We start from the raw sequence: 24612 nt of genomic DNA, 5'->3' as shown, positions 1-24612 counted from the left end.
TCTGTTATGTACTTCACAGATAAAGATTCTAGTTGTCTACTGATGTACTATGTTCTTCATGTGTAACTATGTTGTAAGTAATTGCTATGTAAATTGTTAATCGCTATGTAATCCAATGTAACTACTGTCTATTTATTTTAACTGTGGAGCTTTTCTCCCCGGGCCTCCGCTGAAAATGGACCTACGTCCAGTCGGACACTCCCGGTCAACAAATATAAATAAATAAATAATGCGTTACTGAGTCCTCTGAAAAATAGCTTCATATCTCTGTTCTTCCATTATAAGTGAATGGAATTCTAATGAGACAGTCCAGCTATGGGCACTGTAATCTCAGATAAAGCGGACTTGCAGTGTATTATGGGGAGGATTTTTCTTTAGAACATAATTAACTCTCATCAGGATGTCTGCCCCCCCCCCCACCCCAGGAGGGCAGTCAGGGGTACAAACAGAATAAAATTAGTATTGACTACATGTTCTTCGTGTTTCACTGTTGCAGTCATTAGATTTGGGGAATCCTGCTGGCAGGTTGTCCTCAGTCGGCCTGAATTCTAAAGTCCTGGGTCCTGCGTCAGCTTCTGTTGCCCCTTCCATGACGTCAGGTCGTCAGGGGTATAAAAGATGCAGCCGACGCCATTATTTCTTTAGTCTTTTTTGCCGCGCGGTGCCCGAAGCAGAAGCAGTTCGCAAGTGCCGGTCGGCCGACTCCTGAGATTTTCATGTTCGAGTTTCAGATCCAAAGTTTTCAATAAAGTTAAGTACCCCATTGGGGAAACTTTTTTCTTGCTCCAGACCGATGTCAGAAAAAGTAAATAATTTTATTTCGTGTGGAAAGCAAATACCTCATAAGGACTTTCATTCTTACTGTATTCCTTGCCTAGGCCCTAATCACAACGTTTCTGGTTGTCGGTTTTGTGCTAGATTTAACCAACACACTATTAAGCGTTGGTATGATTTTGCTGTAAACTATTTTGGATGCTGGTTTAATTATCCAGAAATGTTGTCGGATAGCCATCTGACTACCGGAGTTCACAAAAAACGCAAAGAAATGGAGAGAGATAGACAACCGAGACCCAAAACCGAAGCTTCTCCTAAGCCAGTCGCCGGTTCGCCGGTTCTCAGTGAGGCACTTTTGCAGCCCCTGACGCCCACTACTTTAGAGTTGCAGGTCGCTACCGACTCCCACATGGAGTCGGCCATGCCACTGGAAACTCAAGGTATTGGAGCCTCGGATACTATTCCTTCAGATGGGTCCGGAGCCGCTGAGCAGGCACCGGCTTCTGAGGGTGTATTCAGACCTAAACATCTTTACATTAAACCAACCTCAGTTTCAAAGGAAAATGCTAAAGCACCTTCTAAAGCAAAGAAACCAACCCAAGAGCCACGTGGACAGGCCTCTATGCCCAAAAAACAGATGCTCAAAATGGCCGAAGACTTAATTACCTTGATGAGGGGTTCCCATCCCCCTCCTGATAAGAGGCCTAGGCAAGAAACTGACTATGAATCTTCAGATTAGATTTCTATTTCTCCTGATTCCTCTTCTGATCAGGAATATTCTCTTCCCCCCTATGAGGATTCTGATGCTGAAGAATCTATGCCTTCAGCTTCTCCTCCAGAGGATTATTCTTTTGGGGAAACCTTGCATACCATGAGGGAGCATTTCCACTGGGAGAGCCAAGATTTTTCAGAATCTAAAAGAGGCTCAGGGATTTCCTTTTACTACCTCAACACAGGCCACTAGCCATTCCACCTGTGTTAGACATTGTAGATGATGTGTTTTCGGAGTCTAGTCTTACACCTGACTGCTTACCTCCAGCTCCTGCTAAGCCTGGCAGATATTACAGGGTTCCTGACTCTCATAAATTCCTTTTTAAAAACCCTGCTGCAGACCCAGAAACTATTTCACAGGGTCCCAAAGGAGTTGAGGCTTCTGCTGCAAAAAACCCTATCCCCGCTGACAGAGATTCTAGGGCACTGGATAGATGGGGAAAAAAGGTTTACACATCTGCTACCTTGGCTATAAGGGCCTTAAACTGTCAGTTTCATATGCTCAAATATCAGCAACATGTCATGGCATTGCTTAAACAGAAAATGTTATTAAACTCTGAATGTGCAGAAAACAAGGAATGCAGGATTTATTGCATGCAGTTGAACAAGTTGGAAAGCATACTTTGCAATGTGGTCTTGATTCTTTGGAGGCCTCCTGCAGGGCCGCAGTTACAGGTTTTGTAATTAGAGGCATGCTTGGTTAAAGGAACAAAATCTGCCTGATCATGTCAAAGTTAAATTATTAGATGCACCTTTACAGCATGATACTTTGTTTGGTGTTAAGGCAGAAGAGGTGTTAAAGAAAATGGAGGACAAAGCTAAATCTATGCAAACTGTCAAAGATTTTTTACAGGTACAGCCACCTAGGTTTAGTAGACACTGGTCTACAAAGAATTGGTCCTTTCCTGTGTCAGACAGACCTCAAAGGGGCAGATCCAGACACCCTAGAGGCAGATCCCAGGCGCAAGATTCATACAGGTCAAAGCAATGGGGTGCTTCTACCTCCAAAGTTGGAGAAGACAAATCACAACCATACAGGAAACAGTCCCAATGACTTCCCCCTGCCTACACTAAGCACTTATCTCCTGGCAGTACCCTTAGGGGGGAAATTAGCACTTTTTTCTCAAAAATGGCACATTATAACCCAGGACAAGTGGGTTCTAAATATCATGTCACAAGGGTACAAGTTCCATTTCCATACCCTGCCAAAGGCAAACGGCTGGCCAGATCTGCCAAAAAATCAATGGGCAGAGGCACAAAAACAAGTCTCATCCCTCATGGACATGGGGGCCATTCAACAAGTACCAGAGCAAGAGCAGGGACATGGATTTTACTCAAGACTGTTCTTGGTACCCAGAAAGTACAAGGCCTGGAAACCAATACTGGACCTATCTATTCTGAACACATTCCTGTATATGCCAAAATTGAAGATGTTGACTTTGCAGCAGCTTCTGCCCATGCTGGGCAAGAACGCTTGGCTTGTGACTCTAGACCTAAAAGAGGCATACCTGCATGTCCCAATCAGACAGTTATGCAGAAGATACCTCAGATTCAAAGCTGGCTCAATGCATTACCAATTCTCTGCACTGCCCTTTGGCTTCTCTACTGCACCCAGGGTCTTTACAACGTGCCTGGCACCAATAATTGCATTCTGCAGATAAAGAGGAATACAAATATATCCTTACTTGGACGACTGTCTAATTCAAGCAGAGAACAAGGACATTCTTCTACAGCATCTGGCATTTGTGAAAAGACTTCTAACATGCCTAGGGTACCCAGTCAATGAAAATAAATCAAAACTAGTACCCTCTCAAGAGATAATATTCCTGGGTGCAAGCTTAAATATAACTGTCCAGATGGCTTATCTCACGCCAGACAAACAAAGGCAACTGACTACCTATTTCAAAATGTTGGCAACAAAGGCCCAGTTATCTGCAAGAAAAATTCTGCAGGCTTTGGGCTTCATGGCATCCTGCATCCTACTAATTCCATATGCAAGACTGCATGTGAGGAAACTACAATGGTACCTAAAAAGTGTTTGGACTCAACATTGCCACAGCCTGGAAACAATGATTACTCTCATTCCCTGCCTACAACAGGAGTTTCGATGGTGGGCAAAGGCTTGTCACCAAAACAAGGGACAGCCATTCACATTACCCCCAGCCAGGCAGACACCAACAACGGAAGCATCAGATTATGCCTGGGGTCTCACATAGCAGGAAGATGCATTCAGGACACATGGTCCTCAACCCAAATGCATCTACATATCAATCAAAAGGAGATGCTAGCTGTTCAGAATGCCCTGACAGCCTTCAAGGACCTACTTCATCCGGGACAACTACTGATAAAGACAGACAACACCACGGTCATGTGGTATATAAATGAGCAGGGGGGCACTCACTCTTACCCCCTTTGCAGACTAGCCATGACTTTGTGGGACACAGCATTGACTTACCAAGTACATCTGCAGGCACAATTCTTGCCAGGAAGGAAAAATACTCTGGCAGACGAACTAAGCAGAAACCTCATGGATCCCCATGAGTGGCAGCTGGATCCACAAGTCTTCAGCATGATAACAAGGAAATGGGGATGCTCGGACATAGATCTATTTGCCTCCCCCCACAACTACCAACTAAAAAGATTCTGCACAAGGACTTATCACAGACAAGCATGGAAAGTGGGCGCCCTATCTTTCAGATGGAAAAACCTATCAGTATATGCCTTTTCCCCACTGCCTCCTCCCCAAGGTACTCCTAAAGGTCAGACAGGAGAAGCCAAAAATGATACCGATTGCCCCAGACTGGCCCCGCCAGTACTGGATTCCAATCCTAAAGAACTTGTCTCAATGCCCAGCTTGGACCTTACCTCAAATACCTCATCTACTGTCCCAACAAAACAAACAGATCCTGCACAGCCAACTCAGGACTTTAAACCTGGCAGTATGGCGGATAATGTAGTCATACAAAACACACCTCTCAGTAAAGCTGTGATGGATGTCATTTTGGAGGCCAGAAGGCCTAGTACTAGAAAATCTTATGCTGGAAAATGAGAGAGATTCTGTGCTTGGAACCAGGCACAAGGAACTGATACAGCTGTGCCAAATATACCTCAGATTTTATAATACTTAACTGAGATGCTGGTCAAAGGCCTATCTTTTTCATCTGTTAAAATTCATGCCTCGGCCATTTCGGCTCATTACAATACAGAGCCACCAATCTTTTCTCATCCCTTATTAAAGCAGTACTTCAGAGGAGCCAAAAATGTAAGGTCTCCAAGGAGATCACCAATGCCTGCATGGGACCTCAACTATGTCTTGGAAAAACTCACACTGCCTCCGTTTGAGCCAGCTGCTACTGCTGATATAAAGTTTTTATCTTGGAAGACAGCTCTGCTCCTAGCAATAACTTCTGCAAGACGAGTTTCAGAGCTACAGGCACTCATGGCTGTGGAACCTTTTATCATTTTTTATCCGGACAGGGTCCCCCTGAGGACAAACCCAACATTTATGCCTAAGGTGGTGTCCAGTGTGGCTCTTAACCAAACTATTCATCTGCCAACTTTTTATCCAAATCCACAGAACAAGAGGGAGAGAATTCTGCATTCTTTGGACGTACACAGACAGCTTAGATTCTACATGGATAGAACCAAAGTTTTCAGAAAGACAGAGCAATTACTAGTGGCATATGCTGCAGGATTGCAAGGAAAGGCTATCTCAAAGCAGACTTTTTCAAAGTGGATAGGCCACTGCATTCGTTTCTGCTACTTGCACCATGGCAAACCAGTGCCTAAGGGCACTAGGCCACATTTAACCAGAGCCGCAGCCACTTCAGCAGCCTTTCTCAGGGGAGTACCAACCAAGGACATTTTAGAGGCTGCTACTTGGAGTTCAGTGCACACCTTTACAAAGCACTATCATCTGCTATTCTACTCTAAATCCAGGGCCGGCTTTGTCACTGCAGTTCTGCAGGGCATCATAATCGCTCCTAATGCGGTTTAGCTCCAGCCTCCCAACCATAGCTTTGGGGCTTTACCCAAATGTAATGACTGCAACAGTGAAACACGAAGAACATAGTACAGTTGTGTACATTTACCATAAATGTAGATGTTTGAGTGTATTCACTGTTGCAGTCCAGGTTACCCACCCACCATCCCCCTTTCTTCTGATGGAACCTATCTTTCCTTCTCTGATTTATACAACCTATGTGGTGTATTTGCTTGTAGATGAAGGTAACGTTTATATTGGTGCATGTATTTATATATATATAAATTTTGGCTACCCTTTTAGGGGGCACCTGACAGCTGGGGCAAGAAAAACTAAAGAAAATGGCGTCTGCCACATCTTTTATACCCCTGACGGCCTGATGTCAGGGAAGGGGTGACAGCAGCCGATGCAGGACCCAGGACTTTGGAATTCAGGCCGACTGAGAGCAACCTACCAGCAGGATGTGCTACTATTGGAGCCCCCCCCCCCCCGGGCCTCTACTGAAAATGGAATGGCGCACAGCGACTGTTATCCTACTCCACAAAGGTTGAGCCACCACGGACCCCGGGAACTACCGCCCCATTAGCCTAACAATCCTGGTCTACAAAGCCATGGAACGTATCATCATGGAACTTATAAACAAAGACATTGGTAATCTCCAAACTCTGTACCCCACCCAGTTTGGGTTTGTAAAAGGCAGATCATGTCTCCTAAACTTGATTGACTTCTTTGAAGCAGTCATTAAAGCTGTAGACGAGGATAAGGTGATTCACACAGCCTATCTAGATCTCATCAAGGCTTTTGACACTATCCCCCACTCTGGAATTATAGATAAACTCACTAAACTAGGTATAAATCCCTATGTCACAAGATGGGTTGCGAACTGGCTTACTGACAGAACCCACACTGTGAAAGTAGCAGACTCCAAATCTGACTTCAGACCAGTGACAAGTGGAGTACCACAGGGTTCAGTCCTGGGTCCTCACCTGTTTGGTCTCTACTTCTCTGAAGTACAGGCTAACACAGAAGGTCTTTGGGTAACGAAGTTCGCAGATGACTGCAAACTAGGAGCCATAATCAAAACTCCTAACGATGTGGACATCCTACAAAAGGGCCTCACTGAGACAGATGCCTGGTGTGAAAGCCATGGCCTCAAGCTCAGTGCCAAAAAGTGCATTGTCATCCCCTTTGGTAAAAACTCTGTACCCATGAACTACAGCACAGGCGGTAGTATACTTAACACCAAAAGTGTGATAAGAGACCTTGGGACACAGGTGGACAGTAGTCTCTCCTTTGATAATCACATCGCCACAGTAGTCAGGAAATCTTTCTACTTGGCACACCTCATCACAAAAGGTTTCTCATCCAGAAAAAAAGAGGTCATTGTTCACCTCTACTAATCACTCATTAGACCCATTATAGAGTACAACGCCCCTTTTGGTATGTACCTCACAAGACATCTACAACAATTGGAAAGGCCGCAGAAATACCTCACAAAGAGAATTACCAGCCTCAAACAGATGCCCTACGCAGACTGTCTAAAAAAACTCCAGCTTTACTCCATCACATATCGCCTACTCAGAGGTGATCTCTGCCTAACATACAAAGCTATGTCAAACCCATAGCTGTTGGACACGCTCCACTTAAAGAAATCCCAATTCCTCCAAGCTACACGCTCTAGGGACCTAAACCTTGTCACCACAATAAACAGAACATGCCGGAGGGATAGAGTCCTGTCCCAGAGACTTCCCATACTCTGGAATAAACTACCTATCTATATCAAACAAAGCTTCTCGTTAGCACTCGTCAGGAAAAATATTGATGATTGGATGGGAAATAGGAAATTCACCCCGGGGATCACCTCTGTGGCTCTGCTCGACAGTGGCACAGGAAAATAATTTTCTTGGGTGGCAAAAGCCAGGGTACCTTTTTGGCTGGGCTTGTATAGGCCCCTTGGCCGGTAGCCTAGTATCTACCTATGAACCTATGATAAGAAGACAAAAATATCATTGATCATTGAAATTGAAACACCCAGTGACTACAGTGTCTTGTGTACGGAGAGAGACAAAGTCATAAAATACCAGGATTTGCAGGCAGAAATGAGGAAAGTGTGGAAGAATATCCAGACTGTTCTATAGTAGTAGGAGCAAGGGGGGTCTCTAAAAAAGAATTTAGAATCATACTTAGATATGTTACAGATACATGTAACACTGTCTTCTTTGCAGAATTACTGGGCACATTGCGGGTGCTGCAAAGAACACTTTGGGCTAACATCAAAGATCGAAACAATACATATTTTATGATCTTTACTCATACTTGGACTTAGGGATGGGGTCCATCCTAATCGTGGTATTAGAAACACAAAATGCTTGGAAAAATTAAAAGAAAAAAAATGTGAGTAAACATTCATTTATAAAAGAGAAGATGTACCATAACAGTTTTTTTCATGTATTCACATTGCACATATATAAGTTTTGTTTTAATGATTATTTAATTTAACATTCCATAGATTGCTCAAGTATTGTGTTCCCAGAAATATCATTCCTCCTGAACATTATTTTGTATATATTGTTCCCACAGATTTAATTTATTTCTGTGTAGTTCGCTGCTTCTGTTTTCTAAAGATCTCACCTCCAGGTCTTTTTTCTCCTTTAACAACATTTAGCAATTCTGTTATAGTTGGTTTTGTTTTTGATTTCCATTTCCTATTAATTGCTTTTTTGGCAGCCAACAGCACTAAACTTAGTAGGACCTTACTGTGTCTAGTCAATTCAGTTTGTCTATCCCTGCTCAAAAGTATCATATCCTTAATTAAAATAATTTGTTCCCCCCAACATTTCTGACAGAATACCGTATAGACAGATTCTGAAATCTGTCAGTTGTTACATTCCCAAAAACATGTTCCTAGGTACCCCATTATTTCTATCACCTCTCTATTTCCTGTCTAGCTGTGGAAAATTCTCTGAGGTCCACTCTGTGAGTCTAAAAATACCTATGCAAACAATTCCATGCAAAGCTCCTGAATCTTCTAGATTTTTTTTGCATACTTGGGAGCCATACCTGTATTCTGACATTGTTGTTCTGTATACTGCCTTTCTGTTCTCATTTTCCAGTCTTGTCTAACATCTTCTGAAGGATTCTTATAGATGTCCTTCCTTAGATCACTGTTGTAGTATTCCAGTAGTAATGGGTTATCTCACTGATGTAACCTGACTCCCAGATGGGGTACAAAAGCCAAAAACACCTTCCGTATGGTTATACATCTGATTATGACCTACGCTTATTGATGCAAGGGTGCATAAGAAAATGTACGAGTGCAAGATCCTTAGAGTATCTTTTGCTTTTAGTCTGACTGCATATCTCGCATCAGTCATTCTGTTTTTGGTGTTATCTCTGCCTTTACTTATTCAGATAAGTACCTCATCTGGGAGCCTTCCTTTTTTCTTGAATTTTTGTGTTTAAATGTGTTAGATGTCAGCTAAGAGATAGAAGTGTGATTGTGGTAGGCAGATTCCTTATAAGGATTTCCACTTCCAGTGCTTGCTTTATCCTAGTGCTAAACATGACAATAAGAATTGTCAGATTTGTCAATCATTTGTTCTTAAAACCTTACTTACCCGTCTTTCCTCACATTTTATCTATGTGCAACCCTTTAGAGACCCAGCACTTGAAGCAATTTGGCCAATTCAGAATGGTGAACATCAGTACCTGACATCCTCTCACACCAGAAAAAAAATTTGGAAAGCTTGGGTCTGAACTGTGGTCTGCCCAGTTGGATTCAGACGTACCAGAGGAGGTGTTGCAGGAACCCATGATATGCCTGATTAATTCTCTGGCTCCTGTGATACCGAGGCTGGTGTGGCGTCGGACTCTCGCATGCTCGATTTGACTGATCATATTAATGTGGTTGAGAAGAGGAAGAATCAAGGCTGTCATTATTTCAGAGGGACTGTAGGGCATACCTCAAATCCTAGTTAGAGTAGAGGTACCTGGATCTGTAATCGAGGTAATGTTTTGTGAAAGTAAACATCACTACAAAGAAAAAAGACAAAGAATGTTTTTCCTTCTTAGATGTCTCAAGAAAAGGAAAGGATGAAGTTTTCACAAGATCGTTTTGTCCCTCAAGCCTCCCTCCTTTCTTTCTACTTCCTCACTTCCTACCACTTCTGAGAAGTGATTCCACAAATCTTCTGAAGAGGAGGAGGAATCTGATTCAGATGAACACTCTCCAGTTTATTCATCTCAGATTCATTCCACAGGCCATATTGCTTTCATTGATGAGGACACACTATCCCCTGATTCTCCTCTTGAGAAAATTGATGAAATTTCTTTTGGGGAAACCATTACAGAAATGATATAGCATTTTGAATGGGTGTCTAGACAAGCTGCTGATGTGCAGAAGAGGTACTATAACTTACTAAAGGTGAGAGCCCTTATGCCAGCCTGTGACCCTCCATTGGTGGAGGCCTTTCTGGATGCATTTGTATCCACTTCTGCCTCACCTGATTCTCAACCCAGTCCCTAAGAAGCCTGATGATTTTTACAAATGTGCCAGAGGATCTAACATTTCTCTTTAAAAAGCCTGTTTTGGATCCTTCTGTATTTTCTGTGACCACTGGCAAGCCTTCCAAACTTATATCTGCTGCTAATATTTTACCTTCAGACAGCGACAGTAGGCGCTTGGACAGATATGGAATGGAGGTTTTTACTTCTGCAACTGTGGCTTTCAGGGCATTGAATTATCAGACCCAAATGACAAAATACCAGTTGTCTCTCCTTAGTGAACTGAGTAAGACTTTGATTAACTGTGAAGTTTCTGAAAGTAAACAACAGGTTAGTTCTGTGGTGGGCCAGGCTGCACAGGTGGCCAGACATACGCATTGGAGAATTCTTCCAGGGTGGCTGCTACTGGGTCTGCCAACAAGAGATTTGCATTGCTTCATTCTCAGTCTTTTCCTGAGCATATAAAAGCAAAGCAAAGCTATTTGACTCCTCTCTTCACAGGGGTTTCCTGTATGGACCTGCTGCAGCAGACCTGTTTAAATCTTTGGAAGAGAAAGGTAAAATAATGCAAGACTTTTAAGTAAATCTTTCTCATTTCATTTCCTAGGTAACAAAATAATTTCTTCCTTTTCCTGTAAGGACCAAATTTTACTGAGAAAAACAGGAAGATTAAAAAAGAAAAGATTTCAGGTCAAGCCTACAAAAGATTCCAAATCTTGAAGACAAGTTAGTCTGACTACTTCCTTCCTTCTCCTTTCCTCCTTGGTCGACCTCCTCCCCTTACCAAAAAGACTAACCTCCTCTTTTCCAGTTTGGCAGCTGATCGCTTCATGCAAGTGAGTACTATCTATCATTAAAAATGGCTCCAAAATGTCTTTGAAAGAAATTCCAGCCTTTAGAGGCCTTCCTCCCCGTCCTTTCAACCAGGTGCATCTTTTTCTTCTTCTTCATATTTTGTAGGCTTTTCTCAAATAAGGGACCACAGAGTCTGTACCCTTGCAACATCTAGGGAAAGGCTTTTATTCAAGGCTTTTCCTTATACCCACAAAAGGAGAATGGAGAGACAGTTTGTACTTGTCTCACTTTAATACTTTTCCCGAAGGTTCCTTCTTTCAGAATATTTTCCTTCAAACTCTTCTCCCGTTCATCTTACTTTGTTTACCTTCATGTTCCCATCCACCCTTCTTACAGGAAGTCCCTTTGGTTCTCAGCTTGTTCATCACACTTTCAGTTCTTCTCTTTACCCTTTTGGTTACCCATAGCCCCCAGGACTTTTACGAAGTGCCTTGGTCCAGCTATTTTCTTTTGCAGGACTCAGGGAATTCAAATATTCTCATACCTCAATGACCTTATACAGGCAACCTCTCTGGAGAACATCTCAACTACACTATCTCCTTCCTGCAGTGGTTGGGCTTCATGATGACTTAAAAAAGTCTGCTTTGCCTTCTACAAAGGATATAGTCTTTTTGGGGTGCAAGCTGGGCACTGGTCTAATTGTAGCTTTTCTCCCACAAGAAAAAATTCAGATTCTCTCCATGTATTTTCAGTCACGCCTTCCTCTTCAGTCTTGTCCTGCAGGGGGAATTCTAAGGGCTCTGGGATTCATAGCAGTTTCCATCCTCATGATTCCCTTTGCCAGACTCCAAATGAGAAGGATCCAGTGGTACCCAGCGTCTCCCTGGTCTCAACATTTGTCACCCATTGGGTACTGAGATTCCATTTGCACCAATTTAACTCTCTTTTTAGAAAAGGTAAATTTCTCATGTCCAGCTGAATCCAGGACTGTCATTCAAACCAACTGTTCTCACTTAGGAACTTCACGCAGATGCATCAGATCTAGCTTGGGGTGCATGGACAGGCTGCTTAGTATTTTAGGGTCAGTGGACTCTTAAGTAAAGGAAGGGACACTTCAGTGTGAAAGAGATGAGAGCACTCATTCAGGCTCTACTGGTATTTTCTCACACATGGCTTCCAGGATCCCCAGGATTTCCACAGACAACACAATAGTCATATGGTATAGAAACAAATGGAAGGAAAATTCCAGTAATCTGTGCAGACTGTTTTTTTTTTTTTTGCTTGGGAGCAAGTTATAAAAGAAAATCTGTTTGCAAGCAGTTTACATTTCTTTCCAGGACAGTATTCTTGCAGATTCATTAAGCAGATCTATGGAAGACCCTCATGAATGGATGTTTAACAGCAAAGTCTTCCTGGACATAGATCTATCTGAGGAATACCCCATTTGTGGACTATTTGCCATCACTCAGGCCAGACAGCTCAGGCTCCTTTGCTCCAAGAGTCATTGTCCTGGGGCTTGGAGAATTTACACCATGTCTTTTCTTTTTCTTTGGAGGGGAAATTTTCATGTCTTCCCTCCATTTCCCCTAATCCCAAAAGTTCTGTTAAAAATCCAAAGGGACAGACCAAAAATCTTACTGGTGACTCCCTTTTGGCCAAAGCAGCACTGCTTCCTCCTTCATTATTTGGCCTAAGGTCATCATCTCAAGGTACCGTACAGAGTAGACTTATTCACACAGAAGAAAGGGTTATCTGCTTCATCCCTTCTTGCTAGCTCTCAACCCGACGTGGATGATAGAATTCTAATCCCTTTCAGACACTAGTATTCTGATGACATGCTTAAGGTTCTTCAGGAGGTGAGCAAACCTTTCACTAGAGAATTTTATATGTCCAGATAGAAAAGATTTCTGTCTGGTTTTGGAAAAAAAAAAATTCTTTAAATTCAGGGATTCCCACCATCTCTTCTTACTTGTCAGCTTTGAAAAGATGGTCTAGCCTATTCCCCTGTTCACACACAGTTGTCTGCCATTTCTGCATGTAAGCCTCTTGATCCTACCCTGCTTTGTAGAATTGAGGTAAAGTAGTTTCTCAAAGATGTCCTTTATTTTAATCCACCTACGAGGGTTACTCCCCCTCCTTGAAATCTTAATTTTATCTTAGAAAAGCTTACTGTGCTACCTTTTGAACCAGTAGTTTCTACATCTCCATAAAGTTTTGTACTTGGAAAACCATTTTGCTACCATCCCTTCTGCCAGAAGGATTTCTGAGCTTCAAGTCCTGATGGCCTCTCCTTCTTACCTTCCTTCATGACTAAAGTGATTAATGAGTTGGCTCTTTCCCATTTTCTGTGCCCCTATTTACAGTCATCCCTATTGGTAAAATATCCTTTCTCCATTCCCTTATTGGATTAGTTCTCAAAATATTTCCTGCTACTTTTACATGGTTGTTACTGTTCTTAAGTGCCTGCATCCTAAATCCTATTTTGTCCTTATTTCATGAACTCCTCCATTTCAGCATCATTTCTTTCCACATTGATTTGTAGTCTTCTGCTTATGCTGTATATGAGCCTGACCTTTGCAGCTGTAAAATATCCAATCAGATCTGGTAATCCTAAACTATCCTGTTCTGTGGGAAGAAATAACTTATCCCACTTAACTTTTGTCTTCTTTCCCACCCAAATCAATTTCTTCAATTTTTTAATTATGGTCCACACATCCTGCTCTGGTTGATTTAAAAAAAATGCCTGACCTGTATATAATACTAAAGGAACTAGAAATATTTTAAATCTAACATTGTGATAGTTGTTCTTTACCTTTCTGTGTTCATATCCATCATGGAAGAACTTCCAGCTTCTCACTTGTTGCATTATCTTTTGTTTAGACCCTTGCAAAATATCCTTAGCTGCCATAATAGAATCTGTTTTAATCCAAATCCCTAAATAGTTCATCTTATCATGCCCCCGTAAATATTGGTATTACCAGACAAGTTCATATGTGGGGAACATACCTTACTGGTATAGCCTATGTTTTATCATTAGTTTTCTATCATTGACCTTTTCAGGACTCTAGCCTCCCTCTCCTTTGGCATGAAAGCTCTGAAGGGCTTGCTACCCAAACCACTCTTTTTATTCATCTTAGCTTGAGCTAAGGGTTTGAGCACATGGAGGGTGCCCTTGAAGCTCTGGAGGCTGGCTAGCTGTTGCATCCTGTGTGGGATATAACCCGTATAGCTAAGGCTACTGCAGCAGTGATCATTCAAACATCTACTGTTATGGTAAGTGTACTTACTCAGCTGTACCTTCTTTAGTGTTTTATGTACAACTTCTATCATAAAACTAATTATTCAGCATAATCAGCAGTGGTGGGAGAGGAGTATGGTGAGAGTGTTTATCACACTGCTGCTTGGCTTCCATATTCTGCGATTAAAGCCTTGTTAAACACAGAAGCCACATGTGAAGATGTTAACCATACGACTTTAAATGTTATTGAGAAAGTAGGTTTTCAGAGTTCTCTCAGCTCTAGTTTATTGCTGAATATTTACTCAACAGAGTGAAAGATTAATGGCCATTTATTGATGTTCTTGGTATTTCACTGTTGCAGTCATCACACTTGGGTTATCTGTGTACAGGTAGCCCGAATACCAGAGTCTTGGGATTTCTGCATCGGATGCTGCCGCCTCTTCCATGACGTCAGGTCGTCAGGGGTAGAAAACATGCAGCCGACGCCATTACATCAGTCCTTCTTGCCGTGAAGGAGCCCGAAGCAGAAGCGGTTCGCAGGTGCCGGTCGGCCGCTACCTGAAATTTTCATTTTTCGAGTTTCAAACCTGAAGTTTTCTAAAGCTAAGTACCCTGTTGGGGATCCTTTTTTCTTGCTCTAACCGATGTCAGAAAAAGTTAACAATTATCTTGCCTGTGGAAAGCAAATACCTCACTGAGATTTTCATTCTTACTGCGTCACCTGTTTAGGCCCAGACCACGATGTCCCTCGCTGTCAGTTTTGTGCCTTGTTTAACGCCCAAACTATTCATCTTCAGGCTATCTTTGTCACTAAATTCTTTCGCTGTCGTTCTCCGTATTCCAAAATGGCTTCGATAAGCCATCCGACTACCGATCTTCCGAAAAAATATAAAGGTAAAAACAGAGACAGACCGCATAGGTTCAAAACTGCCAATGATGCTTCCGTTAAGCTAGTCGCCAGTCTGCCGGTACTCAGTGAGGTGCCTTTGCAGCCCCTGATGCCTGTTTCTACAGATTCCCAGGCCTCTGCTGAGACCCATTCAGAGTCCAGTATGCCGCGAGATGCTTCTTCGACTGTGGAACCTGCAGATGTCTCTACCTTAGATGGGTCCGGTACCGCTGTGCAGGCACCGGCTTCTGAGGGTGTATTCCGACCTACTGATGTTAATATTAAGCCGACAACTTCATTTTTATCTAAAACTACCGAGTTTCTCAGGCCCAGAGTTCGCACTAGAAAACCGACGACCAAAGCGCATGCTCAAGCTCCCATGCCACAAAAACAAATGCTTAATATAGCTGAAGACTTTATTACTTTAATTAGGGGAAGCCAGCCTTTCCCTGCTAAAAGACAAAGAATCGAGTTTCCTTCTGATTCTACAGACCAGGAGTCCGATGACTCTGACCCTTCTGATTTCCAGGACATACCTTTATCAACCTATGAGGATTCGGATGCAGAGGACTCCATTCCCTCTGCCTCCCCTCCAGAGGATTTTTCTTTTGGTGAAACCTTGCATACTTTAAGAGAGCATTTCCACTGGGAATGTCAGGACTATCCTCAGTCCAAAAAGAGAATCAGAGAATTTTTTGAGTTGCCTCAGCACAGGCCTCTAGCTGTACCCCTTGTCCTGAATATTGTAGATGATGTCTTCATGGAATCCAGTCTTACTGCAGACACTTTACCACCAGCCACTAAAAAACCTGACAGGTACTACAGAGTACCTGATTCTCACAAATTGCTCTTTAAGAATCCTACTGTGGATCCAGAGACCATTTCCCAGGGACCTAAAGGCATTAAGGCTACTGCAGCCAAAAACCCTACCCCTTCAGACAGGGATTCCAGAGCTTTAGGCAGATGGGGTAAGAAGGTATATACCTCTGCAACTCTGGCCATCAAAGCATTGAATTTCCAGTTTCACATGTTGAAGTACCAGTAGTATATTATGGAACTAATTAAACAAAAAGTGGTGTTACTTCCAGATTGTGCAGAAAATAAAGATTTACAAGAGTTAATGCATTCTGCAAATCAAGTTATTAAACATATTTTGCAGTGTGGTTTTGATGCCCTAGAAGCATCTTGCAGGGCTGCAGTCACTGGGTCTGTACTGAGAAGGCATGCTTGGCTGAAGGAACAAATCTTGCCAGATCATGTCAAAGCAAAATTACTAGATGCTCCTTTAAATCAGGACCGTTTGTTTGGAACCAAAGCAGAAGTTGTTCTTAAAAAGATGGAGGAAAAAGCTAAATCTATGAAAACTGTCAAAGAATTCTTTCAGGTGCTGCCACCTAGATTCAGTAGGCATTGGCCTTCTAAAAACTGGTCCTTTCCAGCACCTTCCAGGCCTTCTCAGCCCAAACCCAGGGGAAACAGACCACCAAGACTACAGTCTCAGGGTATGCAGAGATCTAAACAATGGAGTGCTCCCACCTCAAAAACAGGGAGTGGTAAGCCACCCCCATATGGAAAAAGTTCAAAATGACTTTTCAGTTATCCCTTCCAGCCATGCCCAATTACTTGCGACCCTAGGAGGAAAACTTGCCCGTCATACAAAAAACTGGATGTCCAGTACTCAGGACCAATGGGTTCTAAACATTGTATCCCAGGGATACAGATTTTACTTCCATTCACTGCCAACCCCAAGTGGGTTTCCAGACCTTCCTTCAAACCAGTGGGCAGAGGCTCAAAAGCAAGTACTTTCCCTTCTCAATATCAGGGCTATTCAACCTGTTCCAGTAGAACAAATGGGACAGGGTTTCTACTCCAGACTGTTCCTGGTGCCCAGAAAAGAGGGCTCTTGGCGCCCTAGCCTGGATCTATCAATTCTCAACACCTTTCTGGTGTTTACAAAATTCAAAATGCTTACCCTACAACAGCTTCTCCCTATGCTAGCCAAGGATGCCTGGTTAGTCACCCTAGACTTAAAAGAAGTTTATCTGCACATTCCCATAAGGGAGTCTTGCAGGAAATATCTACGTTTCAGGGCAGGCTCTATGAACTATCAGTTCTCTGCACTTCCCTTTGACTTATCTACTGCGCTCAGAGTATTCACAAAGTGCCTGGCTCCAGCCATTGCATACTGCAGGCAGAGAAATATTCAAATTTTCCCATACCTGGACGATTGCCTGATTCAGGCGGATAGTCAGGAGTTGCTACTTCAGCACCTGACATTTGTAAAAAGACTCCTAACTTCTTTGGGGTACACCATCAATGAAAAGAAATCGCAACTGTTGCTCAGTCAAAAAATTGTATTCCTGAGAGCAAGCTTGGACACAACGTCCCAGATGGCATTCCTCACTCCAGAAAAGCAGGTCTATTTGACCAGCTACTTCGAACAAATGGCTATCAAAACCCAGCTATCTGCAAGGAAAATATTGCAAGCCCTAGGGTTCATGGCCTCATGCATTCTGCAAATTCCATATGCAAGACTGCATATGAGGAAACTTCAGTGGTACTTAAAAAGTCTTTGGTGTCAACATTCTCAAGACCTGGAAACAGTGATTCCTATTATACCTTGTCTAAGGGCAGAGTTCCTTTGGTGGGCAGAAGCATGCAGTCACAACAAGGGACTGCCCTTCACTCAACCCCTTGCCGCCCAAACCCTGACAACAGACACATCAGACTATGCAGGGGGCTGACATGGCAGGCAAATGCTTTCAAAGCTAGTGGAGCCCAGGACAAATTCTCCTGCATGTCAGTCAAAAAGAGATTCTGGCTGTACAGAATGCTCTGACAGCCTTCACATACCTAATCCTTCCAGGACAGCTCCTGATAAAGACAGACAACACCACAGTTATGTGGTACATAAGCAGGGGGGAACCCATTCCTACCCACTCTGCAGGTTAGCCATGGCTCTGTGGAACACAGCCTTGAGCAACCAAGTGCACCTACAAGCTCAGTTCCTGCCAGGCAAACAAAATTCACTGGCAAACGACTTAAGCAGACATCTACTGGACCCACATGAGTGGAAATTGGAGCCCAACTCCTTCAAACTTCTAATTCAGAGTTGGGGGACACAGGAGGTGGACCTCTTTGCCTCCCCCGAGAACCACCAGTTGAGCAAATTCTGCACCAGGAACCCTCACAGCAGGGCCTGGAAGGTGGATGCCCTATCCTTCACATGGGAAAACCTCTCAATTTATGCCTTTCCCCCTCTGCCCACTCCTCTCAAAAGTACTACTCAAGATCAGACAGGACAGGCCAAGGGCAATTCTTATTGCCCCAGACTGGCCACACCAGCACTGGTACCCATTCCTACTCAGTCTGACAACAGTGCCACCCTGGCACCTACATCAGACAACTTCCCTGCTGTCTCAGCAGGAGGGACAGGTTTTACATTCACAGTTGAAAACCCTAAACCTTGCAGCCTGGCTTATACCCTGAATACACCACCAGCAACCCTCAACAGACAGGTGCTGGACATCATTCTTGAGGCCAGAAGGCCTAGTACTAGGAAATCCTATGCTGAAAAGTGGAAAAGATATTGTTCTTGGAATCGGTCTCAAGGAAAGGACACAGCAGCAGTGCTCTCCTTACCTCAAATCCTGGATTACCTAGCAGGGCTACTCCACAGAGGCCTATCCTTCTCCTCCATTAAGATTCATGCCTCTGCCGTCTCAGCTCATTATAATACTGAGCCACCTCTCTTTTCTCACCCTCTCATCAAATAGTTCCTGAGAGGGGCTAACAATTTAAGGCCCCCTAGAAGAGCTCCCACCCATGCCTGGGACTTTAACTTTGTACTGGAAAAGCTCACACTTCCCCCTTTTGAACCTGCTTCTTCAGCAGAGTTAAAATTCCTCTCTTGGAAAACAGCCTTGCTTCAAGCCATAACTTCAGCAAGAAGAGTGTCTGAGTTACAGGCACTAATGACTGTGGAACCCTTCATTATTTTCCATGCTGACAGGGTTTCCCTCAGGACTAACCCGTCCTTTATGCCTAAGGTGGTGTCCAGTGTGGCTCTAAACCAATCCATCCATTTGCTAACCTTCTTCCCTAATCCTCAGAATAAAGGGGAAAGGATCCTGCACTCCTTGGATGTGCACAGACAGCTCAGGTTCTACCTCAACAGGACTAAACCTTTCAGAAAATCTGACCAGCTGCTAGTCCGCTTTGCTTCAGGGGCAGAGGGCAAGGCCATTTCAAAGCAAACCATTTCCAAATGGATAGCACACTGCATCCATTTCTGCTACAAGCACCATGGAAAACCTACACCACAGGGGATCAGAACACATTCCACTAGGGCTATTTCTCAGGGGAGTCCCTACCAGGGACATTCTAGAAGCTGCAACCTGAAGTTCTGTACACACCTTCACCAAGCACTACCACTTACCTATTTTTTCTAAGTCCAGAGCTGGATTTGCTACAGGAGTCTTACAAGGCCTGCTAGCCAGCCCTAACACTTCTTGACTGCCTCCTCCGTTCCTCAGCTTTGGGAATCAACCCAAGTGTGATGACTGCAACACTGAAACACGAAGAACATAGTACAGTTGTGTACACTTACCATAAATGTAGATGTTCAAGTGTATTCGCTGTTGCAGTCCTGGTTTCCCTCCCTCCAGCCCCCTGGTTTCTCTATCCTTTCTACCTATCCTCTTTGTGGCCATTTTCAATGGCAGTGGTATTTACTTTTTACTGGTGGTGTTCCACACCATATAATAGCTTCCTATTTTGAGGACCCCTGACATTTGGGGCAAGAAAAACTGATGAAATGGCATCAGCTGCATGTTTTATACTCCTGACAACCACACGTCATGGAAGAGGCGACAGCATCCGACACAGAAATCCCAAGACTCTGGCATTCGGGTCAACTGAGGGCTACCTGCAGGCAGATAACCCAAGTGTTATGACTGCAACAGTGAACACATTCGAACATCTACATTTATGGTAAGTGTACACAACTGTACTTTTTGTTGTATACCTGAAATGTCTATCCAAGCAGTAGACTTTTGTGATGCAGTATTATTTTCCCCTAATGCAGGATTCTTATGATTTTAAATTTTTTACCTGAAACATCCATGTGCTATGATCTTTTAATAAACAGAGATGCATAGCCAAAATATTCATTGCATTCATAGATTAGCTTGTGTCTTTACTCAGGGTGGTCTGGAATAGTTTATTTGCGTTGTTGAGAAATACCTGTGTCCTGTCATGAATATATTGCTTTCTAAAGCATGCATTTTTCCCTTCATTTTAAATCTAACGTTGTGATAGTTGTTCTTGCTTTCTGTCTCTTAAGATTGTAAAGCAGTGAGAAATTGTAAAAGATCAAAAAAGACAGCTAATGATGCATTGCTGCTTTGCGAATCTTCTCACCACTGACGACCTAATAACCTGTTAGCCGACTGACCTACTTTACAGGCTGCCAGAGCTTGTTTATCTTGTTTCAGTAAGCCTTGTATTCATTGCTCATGTCAGTAGTTCACAGACATTCATAACCAAGAGACATTCAGTAATAAGCTGATGATGTCAACCTGCAGAAAATAGACGGTGTGCTTCAGCTTCAGACTGAAGTAAGTGCAGATGTATGTTTCTAACATTCATTTGCTGTGTGATGAGTACATGGAATGAATTATAATCTGACAGTTTAAAAGGAAATATTTATTTTTATTTATTTATTTTACATTTGTTAACTGGGAAAGGCCGACTGGATACATGTCCATTTTCAGCAGAGGCCGGGGGAGAAAAGCTCCAAATATACATAAACAAGTGTAATTACATTGAAATTCTTATTTTGTATTTTAACAACATAGATATTTGTTTAAAGCTATATACACATAATTACATGTTTTTCTGAAGTACAGACAGGAAAGGGATGGAAGTTAATATGTAAGGAGGAAATAGTTGGAGATTACATCTGAGAAGGGTAAACATTTAGCCTTAAAGTGGTTGAGGAGGAGATAGAGATTATATCTGTAAAGGGGAAACACGTAGCCTTAATGTGGCTAACATGCATGCTATCAACCGTATTTCATATCTTACCAGCAGGTGAGAGACAAATTAATTCTGACCATTTTAAGGATCAGAGTTTTATACTTGTAGCTAGGTTCTCATATATAGTTTCTGTTTGAGTGGGGTTAGTCAGGGTTCATTTCTCTTAACTTCCTCCTCCAGAATATATTCAGGAGAATATTTAGTGTTTCTGGAAAATTAAAATGGAGAGGTTCACTTCATTTTACAGTTTTCTTTCAACTGTTAAAGATCATATTTTATTTTCTGGATAAAATGGAGTACAGATGATTACAGCAATAACTATTCAGGTGAACTGCTTGGTTTGGCAACTCTTTTAACACCTATTGTGCAGGATTCTAGTTCTCTTTTGGAAAAGTCTGCCTTTCAGTCCTAAAAACTGTGCCATACCAACCATTCACCAAGAAAAATATAAAGTCTTTACCAAGGATTGTTGATTTTATTTATAACTGACTACAGCTCACATTGATTTGTGCCGTATGTCTCGGTCTAGATCCATTTTTGAAAGAAATTAGTTTAATCCTAATTAGGTTAGTCGAGAAAGTGATATGCTACAGACTTTACCCTCCTTCAGTTTGAGGTCATACTTTTATGTTTCGATGTTCTCAGCAGGTGTAAAAAGGCATGAGGGTGACTGAATTGAAACGCATTCAGTAAGGTACTGCTACTGCCCTGTGACCATGTTGGCTGTTCAGTAAAGTGGTAACAGTTTTGAGTGTCTTCAGAAAGAGTCTTAGCATTTTACAATAGTGAACTAGTAGGAAAGCAGAACCTGATTCAGATTTGTCCTCTGCCTTTGCATAATAGTTTGTTTTTAATTTAGTGGTGCCTGTATGAAACGCATTGTGATTAAATATCTTACAGAAGTGAAGTACCCTTAGAACTGCACTTCTGGAAACCAGTCTGTTTGACCTATGCTTTTCTTCAAAACTTCTTACCTATGGTAAGACATAGACAAACTTTTTTTAACAACTGCAAGTCTGTGTTTATATTTTTAACAGCTCCAGTCTTGTTTACAGCTGATTAAATTACTTCACAGAAACAGGACACATGCAAAATATTACCTTGCTGCTGCTTCTGATGCAGGTTTTGCTGTTTCCTCAGGACTGACAAAAGGAACATAATAGTGTTCTGCCCCAGGGTTTGGGCTAAAAATAAAAGGACAAACCTGGCTGACTGGCTTTCTGTGTTTTCAGTCATGTCTGTTCCATGTTCCCTTCTCCGATATTGCCTTATTTGAAGGAAGTGGCTGTGAGGTTGCTTTTGAACAGAGAATGGCATTGTCAGACGTCCCGTGGCCTTGATTTTTTTTTTTTTAGTTCTGCAGGTCAGCACAGCACGGTGAAAGAAGAACAATGATAGCAATGGCAGGATTGAGGAAAGCTAGAAGAATGACGACAGAGACTCAAGTTATGAAGTGATACTGACCCTGATTGGTTTATTGTTGCATTGATTGTGGAATACTTCAAAAGACAACATTTTGAAGGAAGTGCAGAGGTATTTGTTCATTTGTCCTCAAGCATTTTTTTTCACATGAATTCTTTCCCTTTGTATTACTTTAGGTGGTTAACTAAAACTGGTTTACCTGAACGATGTATTTGATTGCAAAAGTTGTATTTTTACATGACATGATTTGCACTCTACTGAGTGTTGAATTGTTGTTCCTTTACATATGAAGCTGAAAGCACACCATTGGTTTGTGCATTGCAGTGATTAGTGGTCAGACGGGAATGGGATGCTTAATTTTCATTGTGGCTGGTGACTTTAAAGCAAGGGGAGGCAGCAAGTAACTGAATGGGTAGGGCTAGGTGGAATGGGATAGGACTGTGTAGTAGGAAGCTTAACCTTCAGCAAGGTTGTAGTGTTACATAAAATAGTCATTATCTACTGCACATGCTAAACAGTCTTATAGCAGTAGCTTTCCTCCTTAAAACATTTGCCAGGGCTCCTTTGCAAAAGAGAGTTTGTTTATACATGTGAGGTAGTTAAATAGGTTCCATTATAATATCATGAAACCCATCACCTGTAAACAGAAGACTGGTTGCCACTGATTGCACAGGCTATTTAAGTACATCTGTGATTTAAGCACATACTCTACTGTCATATCTGTGCATTTTGCACAATGACAGCACATGAAGATTTTAAAGTAAAAGGCAAATGTCTGCACCCTCTTGCTTTTATTATTCTCATTTTTAGGCCACTGCAACTCTGAGTAGGGCCATGTCTTATTCCCGTTCATCAGAATAGTTTTGTTAGAGCCAATCAATGTTGCAGTCTAGCTCGGAGATTGTTACATTCATCATACCGAAAATGTTTCATTATTAAAATGTGATACAGGCAGGATAGCTATACCACAAGAGAAAAGTTTTATTGCCAGGTTAAGTCCACTGCACTTGTCATGTCGAATTTTCTGAATCACAAGGGTTGATGTTCAAACCCAATAGAGTGACTGCTAATCTAGCTGTATGCGGATGTGCTAGAGTATATGAAGCATACTTTGGAATTGTAAAGAAATAACACATAATCAATTTTTGCTGGGAATGTCTCAATGTATTGAACTGATGGTAAAATGTCAGATTTATCATATGTACCACAAAAGCAGGCAAAACTTTATGGGATGAAGTTGCTTGAGATTTCAGTTCAAGGACAGTCAGTTTCTCATGTGTGTTTATTCCTGTTCTGAATATTTTGAGGTTCTCAATGTGAAAGTTATCTTTTTACCAGCTGTCATAACACTTTTAAAGTCAATTTTATTCTCATTGTGGTGGTCTTAATATATTTACCACAACAGGCCAAACCAGATCCGTGTGTGTTTAAAAATGATGTTGACAGGGATCAGTCAGTTTCATCCGCAGACTGCCTTCATCCTTACCAGTTACATTTACTTTACTGTGTACACCTCAGATGTCTGATTGTGATTAAAAGAATGGCTGAATAAATATGAGTACAGTAATTTATTCCGTCTTGTTGCTGTCACACATATGGTACAGTCCATTTCTACTCCCCATGTGCATGGGTGCACACACAGATGTACCTGCCAGTTACAGCCACTTTTACTGTATACTTCTCAGATATATGATTATTAAATAAATGAATGAATAAAGGACACACACAATTCATTAAAAAAGCTTATTTAATAATAATAATAATAATAATAATAATAATAATAATAATAAAATATATTTCCACACATACACCTTGATGCTTCATCCACATGTTGAGTTTTCTTTTATTTTTGGTTTTCGGGCTGTTTCAGGCACCAGTCACTTAAGGTAGCCTGAACCAATGGAAGATGGCTACTTACTGTGTCTAGTAGCCTAAGCAGTCCCCGTTAAAGTGCTGTTTTTACCACCTTTCATATATGACAGCTGGATAACTAGTAATACTTTCTCCAGTATGGGGAGTGTGCACACAGATATCAAGTCAACTTTTTTTCTTCAGAAATTGGAACTCTGCACATGTGCAGTATGCAGCTATGAGTTCTGCATCCCTGGATTAGAAGATCAACAATTTGGCAGTTCATAAACTGAAAACAAAACAAACAAGTAAGTAAATATAAATATCCTAAAATCAGTTTGAAGGGAA

General features: G+C 42.1%; 1 protein-coding gene across 1 annotated transcript in view; it reads left to right on the top strand.

Annotated features, from left to right (window-relative positions):
- CLOCK (clock circadian regulator) overlaps positions 1–24612 on the top strand; it is a 2173159-nt gene that overhangs the window by 455882 nt on the left and 1692665 nt on the right. The window contains exon 3 of the mRNA XM_044062477.1: positions 22347–22524. The gene's annotated coding sequence lies outside the window, so the exon portion shown is untranslated. The remainder of the gene's footprint in view (positions 1–22346; positions 22525–24612) is intronic.

This window comes from Protopterus annectens, chromosome 2.part1, assembly GCF_019279795.1.
Source record: "Protopterus annectens isolate FY-2018-M chromosome 2.part1, PAN1.0, whole genome shotgun sequence".
NCBI classification, from domain to species: Eukaryota; Metazoa; Chordata; order Ceratodontiformes; family Protopteridae; genus Protopterus; species Protopterus annectens.
Note: the sequence above shows the minus strand (reverse complement) of the source record. Positions and strands in the feature narration are given on the sequence as shown.